The 9,913-nt window shown below is 39.6% G+C and overlaps 1 pseudogene; it reads right to left on the bottom strand.

Annotated features, from left to right (window-relative positions):
- Positions 1 to 1,131: 1,131 nt before the first annotated feature.
- On the bottom strand, positions 1,132 to 1,468 carry LOC147431324 (uncharacterized; annotated as a pseudogene).
- Positions 1,469 to 9,913: the final 8,445 nt, after the last annotated feature.

Raw genomic sequence — 9,913 nt, 5'->3', positions numbered from 1 at the left:
TATTGAATTCTTGGACTTGTATCCTTGATTTGTCGGTGTTTGTAGTTGTCATTATCTTCAATTTGTGGAAAATCTAGTCTTGGTGCCTTGGGTAGCCAGATTTGTTTTTTTCCTTTGTAATATCCCTGCGCTTGAAGTATATTTGATGGCACAAATCTTTTTGTCTGTACTTTGGTATTCAAATGTATCTGCTCCTTGCCATCTTTGGGATTACGATTGGTAAATTCCCTTGAAGATATGTAGGCCTTCTAGACTGAGAAGTGTTTTTGAACCTGTTCCTGGCCTTGTTGTTTGATCTCCTATTTTGAGTTGAATTTGATCTTGATTTACCTGTTTGTTGTTTTGGTTTGAAGCCACTTGCTACTGTATAGCCTGATATCTTTGGTTTAGGTAACCAAACATTTGGATGACCACTATAGTAGCCTTGCTGTTGTAAGCTGTACTGGGAGGCAATCCATCCCATTTGTTTACCTGAATTGTTGAGAGTAGAATCATTTACCCAAACTGGATCTTTGACATTGATGTCATTGGCCGCAACATAGGTTTTGATTTGCTGCTTGTGTCTTTGTTTACTCTGAGTTGGGTATTTCGGCTGAAAGACCTTTTTATACTCTTGTCGAGGTTGTTGGTCTTGGTTTCCCTGTGGTGTTGAAGCCACTGCTGTTTGATTTGATTGTTTAACTGCATTTGTGACCTCCTTGTTGGACTTTTGTTCTACAGAGGAAGAGGTTAAGCCTCCTTGGACTTTTGGTTTTCCCTTGTCTTCTGCTGATAAACGTCGATATGTAATGACTTGGGATTTTTGTACCTTTTCTTGTTAATGACATGCTTTGGTGATTTTTGCATTTAAACTAACTTGAACCGTCTTTTGTGCCTCTATTTTTGAACAATTGTTTGAGTTTTTAATTTCCTCTGCCAGCTGGACAGAAGTAAGTTGACTCTTTTCTTCAGATGCAATGCTTACCGTGGCCTTTGGTTCACATTTCTCTTTATTGATCTCTTTGTTTGTCTTTTGATAGGCTCCATGTGCTTGATGCACCATTTGCTTCTGATTGTTCTAGTTAGTTATGATTTGTGTCACCTTTGGCTCTTTGGCATTTTCCACTGGCGAGACAATATTAGGATCTCACTTTATGACCGGCTCTGCTTTTTGATTCTTGCCATCATTTGAACACATTGAGATGTCTTTTTCTTGGCTTTGATACTTGATCTCTGCCTCTGTTGAATTCTTGGGTACATCCCTTAGCGATGAACTATCTGTGCTATTAGCATTATTATGTGGAATCTTTGATTCCACATTTCTGCTTGTTGAAATCTTCAGTGGCAAGTCCTTGACTGCCCGTCCCTGCTCTAGTTCTGGGTCACATATAATTTCTTCATCCACTTCCTCTGACATTGAATCCTCCGCTGCATCCTTGTCGGATCTTTCGACTTCAGGCCTGAAAAACTCCAAGCTATTTGAGACCATCTTTTGTAGCTGATCTTTTTTGGCCGCTTGATTTTCAATTGAAATATCATTGACGCCTTTGACCTCCAATATTTTAGTCATCAGTTTGTCTCTGGTATCCTTTGACAAGATATGCTTTCTTTCTGGCGACTTTCGACTTGGAGACGTCTGCTTTAATGATTTTGCTGCTTGCAGTCTGATACTATCTTGGTTTTGCTGCTTCATCATATCTAAGTGCATCTTTACTGGGAAATTGGGTATTAGATGATTAATGCCACATCCGTAGCAATGCACATATATTCCTATTTGTTCTATACCAGGTCGAGGTATCTGTTCATAATATTGTTGGTATTCGTTGCCCATATTATCTTTAATCAAATATGTCATCAGCATGACATGTAGATACTTGAAAATCAACACTGACGCTGGCTTTGACTGATTGCCCTTATCTTTTTCGACTGTGGCATTCTCAAGAAGCTTGTAATAGCTTCCATTATAACCTTGGTAGATGGTCGTTTCATCCCCTTCTTCAGTGACTAGCTTTAATTCTACGCCTGTTATCAACATGTGATCCTTTATCTGTGGCTTCTATATAGTCTTAGGACTATGTTGTCGATTTGATCCTGTATTTGGATTCTATTGTCGCTGAATTGTAAGAGAGTATTGTGACTCTCCTTTGCTGTTTGTAGTTGATAGGGTTGTCCTGATTGCAGTAAGTAAGGTGGAGATTGAACTCCCCCCATCCGAGAGTGTTCCCTATATGTAAGAGGCGTCTTCCTTATGCCAGATGTGGATATTCTAGCTTTGTCCTCTAGCTCAGCTGATTGAGCTAGGTCTTTGTGAAGTCGTGCTAACTCAATAGCTGATTCCTTGCATTGATTGTACGTATGTTTGTGTTGGTACATTTTGTGGTTCATGTGTAGTGTTCGGTACGTGTGAATGTTGTGTTGTGACACTCATCTGTGTAATGAAAGGAGTTGAATTGTGCTCATACAAATTCAAAGTATGATCATGTGTTAGTGGAAGTTTAGAGCTTTTAAAGTGCACTTCCCTATCTTCTAGTGATTGACTTTGTGCAATAGGGGCAGTGTGACCAATATTTACCTAGTTAGATATCATTTCGTCATGTGTCCGTTGCTCAACTTTGTCTTGTGGAGTTGAAGGTGACAAGATGAAGGCTGCAGCTCTTTCTGAGAATTTATCGGCAATAAGATCTAATTCATAGCACTTCCATCTATCTCATAGCTCATGTCCCCAATGCCCGTTGCCCATAGTGTCCTAGGAATTGACTCGCTAAAGGTCCTTACCCGCGTGACTTGAATCCATCTTTGTCCATCAGAATCTACATAAATTGGATCTTTCCATCTCGTTTCGTGGATCCAATGAAGGGCTATTGGTTCAGGTTGCTTGTTGACTTATGAAGTGGTTGAAGGCAATTTTCGTTTACACATGGCTTCAAGGAATTCCTTCCTACTGACTGTGTCATCATTTTTTTGTAGATTGATTATAGAAGGCCCCGTCTCTTGATTTATTTCCCTGTTCTGAGCTACCACTGTATCTGCATTGGAAGCTAAAGGTAAGCTCATTATCAAGCGGTAAATATTACCACTTGTCGACACATATTTGTAACCCAACTTTGAATCATGTTCATGAGCTATGAAGCATTGATCTGGCTTTTCCGTCGCTTGTTGAGGTGTTTCTGTTTTGTACCATCTACCTTCCATATCTCTATAGAGACTGCACGGTGAGTCGACAATTGCTAACCTCTGGAAGATCTTTCCTGTGCAATTTTATTATATCCAACTCACTACCTGGTTTGATCTTCATGTACACGGATCCTAAACAATCTTCCATTAGGTTCTTTTGTGAGTTAGCCATGTTGGTAGCTTCGTCTACTTCCACTACCTGTATTGTCGGGCTTTTCAGAGCATTTTGCTTGGACTTTAGATAGAGATTGTCTGCATCATTTATGTAGCATGGAAAGTCTTTGAAATGACCTATTAACTCCAACCTGATGCCAACTGATTTGACTGTTATTAATGAGCTTGAAGATGCATCATAACTGCTTTGATTTGCCGATGTTGCCATTGACCCAGGCTGTTGCATCTGCTGCTCCATTTTTCTTTCAACCATGTTTACTGACCTACTGAGCACTTGTATTCCCTTTTTCTAGCCTCTCCCACGGTGACCAGTGGTTTTTCTAATTCAAAGCTCTCTGTTAGGCTTAGCTGTGATCTCGACGATCTGATTTACGTGTAAGTTGTAGCGCTAGTTGGCAAGATACTTACCACTGTACTGCAACGACTACTGTGATACTTCGATTCCAGTTGATTGAGCGATGAAATTTTCTTCTTAATTTGCAAAATTGTAGATTAGCAACACACTTTTGACCTGAACTACAACAACCTCAATTTGCCTATTGAAAACACACTTTATATGGTGTTTAATTTAAATTAAACCACCACGCAGGTGACCATAGGTCATCCGACTTCTGAAGTGTATTTGTCCGCAACTTTTGATTTTCCGGCCTCATTGTTACTCTTATCCCTGGCACACTCAATTTTTCAACTTCAATTTGCTCTGTTGATGACTTGCATGGAAAATTTTGCTTGCAATGCTCAATTTCCAGCCTCCTTAGGGTCACTACCATGTAGCGGGTGTGACAAAGGTGGTGGACCTCACCAAAATTTCGTTGTCAATTGAATCCTTTTTATTGTTGTTAGAGGAATACTTCGAAGCTGCCGTTTGGCCTTCCTCGTGTGTGATGGCAGCAAATATCAACTCAGTGGGAGATGTGTGAATCACCCCCTATTCGAATATTTGAAGCCCTCCTTTCCTTTGTTGTTGTCGTCACATACATCGAGAATTCGACTCGGATCTCTTGTGTGGTGGGCTGTGGGCGTGTTATTTCCTCTTCTATGCCGATTTTGTCGGATTTGGCTTGGCAAGTGTGTGTGTGTGTGTGTTGAGTGTGAGCCGCCAATCAAGGCAAGTCGAAGCACATGTGTGTTTTATTGCGCCATTATCGGCACTGGCAGCGCCTCATATGTGTGTGTGTTGTCAATCAAACAAGTTTGTGGGGTTGCTACCGACGCGCCATGTAGGCTCTGTCGGTTTGAGCTAGCAAAAATCAAGCCAAAAAACTCGACCATTAAACTCAAAGGAGGTCCGGACTCTGGGATGGCACAACCCAGTACTGAGGGTAGGCCTACAATATGCTTCAAGCATTCACAGAATTACCTGAGAAGTGGGTGCAGCTGTGTGGGACTAGGGCACCAAAATCAGCAGCATGCAAGGGTATTTTTGACTCCTGATTCTCAGTGTGAGAGTGTAATGGCCAGGCCAGCTGAAAGCGGCAAAATCTGGTGTGGGGTTGTGGGGACCATCAACCACCAACGGCGGGGAATAACGCGAGCCAAGTCAAGCCAGTGGGCTATGGACTTTAGCGAGCTCGTGGGCTGTGGACTGCAGCAAGCCACAGAGAGTGTGAATCTGCAGGCTCGGGTGGGCCCACAGGGAATTCGGCACTGTGAGAGAGAGAATGCCAAGGCTGCTGTGTGTGCGCGCCAATGCAGGGCCGACTCAGTTTCCAAGTTGAAGCGGACACAAGGATTGGCTGCTAGCGAGTTAAGGCGGAACTGCAGTGTGGTGGGACTCAGTGAGGCAAGGCAGGGTCAACAATTGCACGTGCATCTGTCGTGGAGTGCAGGGCGTAGGATGTCCAAGGCAGGGCTCAAAGCGTAGGATGTCTCGGGCGGGCTCAAAGCGTAGGAAGTCAATGCAGGGAGCAAAAGCGTAGGATGGCAAGGGCCGGGCTTAAAGCATAGGAAGTCTTGTGCCGTGAACGCGTAGGTAGGTCAAGGCCACGTATAAAAGCAAGCGGGTCAGCTTTGATCGCGGCGGGACAACAGAAGATAGGTGGGTATATATATATTTTTTTTAAAATAAAATTTTTTCTTAAAAAATAAAAAAACCAGAAATAATAAAAATCACACCAAGAAATTAAAAAAACACACATAAATAAAAAATAAATAAAAAACACACAAAAATGCAAAATTTACATTAAAAATTCCAAGAATCATACAATAATTCAAAGAATTAAAAAAATCAAAAACACTTACAAAAATAAATTAATAAAATACACAAATAATCAAAAAATACTTACAAAAATATCAAAATGAACACCAATAATAAATAAAAAACACAAAAAAATCTAAAAAACACTCAAAAAATCAAAACATGCAGAAAATTACTAAAAAGCATAAAAAATATTTAAAAAAACACAAAAATAATTCTAAAAAGAAAACACAAAACAATCACCAAACACAAAAACTAATAGAAAAATAATAAAATACACCAATATAAATAAAGAAATCAAATCTTATCAAACAAAAAACCTAAAAATATATAAAAAATTTAAACTAGCACGCAGAAATACTCAAAAACAAAAAAAAAATCCCCGGCACTCCACAATTCACCGACTTAGGCGATTTATCAATTTTCTTAGCATAATTAGTACATTTGGGTAAAAAATAGCAAAAAATTGTCAAAAATTACGAAAAATTTGCCAAAAATTACCAAAAAATTCCCAAAAATTCTAGATCAGCCCACCAACCTAAACATTCGCAATCAAGCAATCGAAACACCAAAATTGATCACTTACTTAATCAAAATCGCACAAAACATCATTCTTTAAGCACGCAAATCGTCTCGAAACTGCGCTTAAATCAACACAAACATCACCCTCTCTTGCACGATGATTAATCGCACTCAAAACAGCATTTTGCATCAATTAAACATCAATTCGAGCATCCAAATCTCAAATTTAATCAATCATTAACACGCTTTCTGCATCAAATCATGCACGTAAGCATACATAACCAAATTTGATCGAATTTCTGTAGCATTTCGGCGTCACAACGGAATTAGAAAAGCATAACCATAACTCAATGACAACTATAAGCAATCACATGCTTCTCATAAGCAAATTGGACTCCAAAACAGCCCCAAATTACCCCAAATTAGGCACTTCCGTGTATACTCAAGCGGGCATAAACCGCACCTAGTTTTGCATTTTATGAATGCACATGGTTCATGACCCAAACCTGCACATAAAATCAGAGAATTTGCATTAATTTTAGTACCTTGCTAGCCACAAACTCAGCGATTAAGCACTTGATTAGTGCCCAACACACTAGTGTGTGTGTGTGTGTGTGTGTGTGGATCCCGTAAAATCACCTACACACAACCAACAAAAATATCAATGTGTAGCATCGTTTAGCATGAATGTAAACACATAATCATCATGGACATGCATCAAATAATCAATCCAAATCAGCACTTTGCAAAATGCCCAAATAATTAGTGAAAATTAGTGATTAATGGGTGATTTCGGCTATGATTTGCGCACAAATGGAGTGTGTGGATCACATAGGCGTGTTGTCCATACACCCAACTCACTTTCTACTTGTGTGTAGCACAAAAAACACTTATCAATCAACGGGAAATTAGCATCAAAGTTAGGGAAAATTAGTGAAAATTAGTGAATTTGATGGTCAAAATTAGTGATCAAAATTAGTGATCAAAATCAAGAACTAATGATGTGTGTGGGTTGTTTTGTGATGTTCTAAGCATAATCAATGCTAACCCAAGCACTAATCGCAGTAAAAACCACTCAATTAATCAACACACCTAATCTAAAAACTAACAAAATTAACAAAAAAAATTAGGGAAATTAGTGTCTCCTAATCACACCAATGGCACCTCTAGCTTAGGCAATCGCTCCCCGGCAGTGATGCCAATGTTGGGACGTCATCCTAGCATAGGGAGGACATCAACATAATTTCAATCCGAGGAGTAGGATCCGGCTAGGGCATGGAAACACACAAGTGGCTTGTGCGTGCCAAATGGAGGATTAGAAGGTGAAACCTACACACAAAGAAAGCTATGGAGCGGGTAAGATGTTGCTACGAGGAGTGAGCGCACTACTATTACTCTACCATTTGGCCTAATCTCTCACACACAAGCTTAATCATGCACTACTCTCTAATCAATCACTAATCCAACTCTAATCAAGCACACAATGAGCATAGAATAGCATAGAACGACCACACCGGGCACCAACACTCTACACAAGCCTACACACACTTAGTAGCATGCTTAAAAAAGAGGGAAATATGAAAAAAATAGAGAGATTAATCAACAAATCAGCCACTAATCTTTGATTAATCAAGCATTGATTACACCATGAGCAAATGAGAGAGAAGAGGTTAGAGTTTAGCTATTGGCATGAGGCCGAATCGTCCATGCACGCGCGTAGGAAGCTCAAGAACTCCATAGCCATCTCCTTCTTCACAAAGCTTATCTCAAGTGAGTAAGAATCCCCCTTTCACATTGTGTGTTTTGAGTTATATACTCTCTAAGCTTGTTAGAAGTGGCCGGGCACCCAAATGGCCAAACTCACTTAATCTGCTATCTGCACTGCCTAGGATCTAAATATAGCTCAATGTTTACAAGTTGGAACTCTTGATGAGCCCAAAACATAATTATAACCCGCATTTGCGATCATTTGACGGAAAATCGTAAAACTTAAGTGACCGTCAATGGTGACCGTAACTCCATAGATAGTCATCAATTCCAACTCTTCTGTGCATCTGTTGCTTGTATTTGATTCATCTTCATCTTTACTTCGCATCCGCATCATCTGGCCTCGTTAGCATTTACTAAAAATAGTAAATAGCATCTTTTACTGGTCCGTTTGGCCATTGTTGACTTAGCTGCCAAACACCTGCTCTCTTTGTGGCACCGATTTTCGTAATGAATGGAGATTGGCCCTCCTTTTGGAATTCATGCCTCTTTGTTGGTTTTGTGTTTGAGGCTCGGATGATGATGCATGGCTCACCATAAAATGCATAGGTCTCCTCTTTCCTTTGAGGTTGCTCGTCTTTAGCGCCTTTCAGGAGGTCTTTGGTTGGTGGATCTTTCTGTTGTTGATGGAGTTCATGACTACACTATGCTCTTTGTTTGGTCCGAGTGAAGTGGTATCTATGCTTTTTTTGTTATGAACTATTGTATCCACTAGTTGTGCTTGGGTGGCTTCCCTATTCAACATGAAACTTTTGTAATTCTTTTTTATCTGTTTTGGTATCCATGGATCACTATGAACATGGAGTAGTTGTATTGTGTGTTGTTGCTAATCCAATCCAACTCTCTCATGTAGAGAGAGTATTTCCAAGGAAAAAACAATAATGTTTGTGTAGAAAAATTCAACCTTTTTTTATAGCAATGTGAGTATTCTCACTCGCATGATACAAAGCATGTCTGTGAGCACCATCCTAGCTACTTGGCCACATTCAAATCCATGACCTTGGTGACGACACTCAACCAACCAAGCAGCTTAATGCAAAATGGCGTGATGAACTTTTTTTGCAAAACTCATAATAGTGAGGAAGATATATTCAATAAACCAGCAAATTACCAGAAGGGCACCAATACAACCACCTTGAACCAAAAGATAAGACTTCCTAAGCAGGGGGACCAAAAAAAGAACTAAAATTATTTTCATATAAGCAATATAATGGAGATTAAAATTTTCAAGCAAGGAGAGGGCCTCCATGTGTCACACTTTGGTTAATTTCAAAGAAAAAGAAACATTTAATTCGAGATGCAAAATTGAAGTGTAAGTACTAGATGGTAGAAAACGAAAAGACCTTTGAGTGAGTTCTGAGACTTGAAACTGAAAGTGGCATCGGAAAGTCAAAAAGCCTAGTACTCTATCTATCTATCTATACTATTATAAAAGAAGGAGGAAACCCCCCCCCCCTCTTGACACGTGGCAACAATAGCTTAAACCCATTGGTGTTCTTTGTGCCTCCGGGCACACAACAAATAGAGAAAGAAAGAGAGCAAGAGAGGCGTGCTTTGCCCGCCGACTGTACTAGTATGTATGATATTTATAGTGGCTCTATGTTACTTTGCATTTTCAAAGCCATAAAAAACTCCCCTTTCCTTTCTACACAAACATGCACTACCATTTTCAAAGCCATAAAAAACTCCCCTTTCATTTCTACACAAAAATGCACCACCTAACCCTAAAATTTAAATTTGAGCTTCAACAAATGCAAAAGTTTGAAGCTTCCACACATCTATATCTATACTATATATAATGAAGCTTAAAAGTTTTAAAGAAGGAGAGGGCCTCCATGTGTCACTCATTGGTTCACTTTAGAAAAAAATCACAGAAGATATAATCTAAAGTGACAAAGTGAAGGGGGAGCAGATAACTTGTAATCCTTTGACCCTCAAGGCTCGATCTCACCTCAAGGATTGGTGTATATTTCTGATGTTCTTAATACTATCTACTCACAATAGTAAGTTTTGAAAAAAGAAAAAAAGACTACTGAAATGACCTTTTGACAATGAAAAGTCAAAAGAGTTACTTTCTTTCCAATGTCAAAAGACTTTTCA

This window comes from Adiantum capillus-veneris, chromosome 21 (assembly GCF_014529385.1).
Source record: "Adiantum capillus-veneris isolate H3 chromosome 21, ASM1452938v2, whole genome shotgun sequence".
In the NCBI taxonomy this organism is placed as follows: domain Eukaryota; kingdom Viridiplantae; phylum Streptophyta; class Polypodiopsida; order Polypodiales; family Pteridaceae; genus Adiantum; species Adiantum capillus-veneris.
Note: the sequence above shows the minus strand (reverse complement) of the source record. Positions and strands in the feature narration are given on the sequence as shown.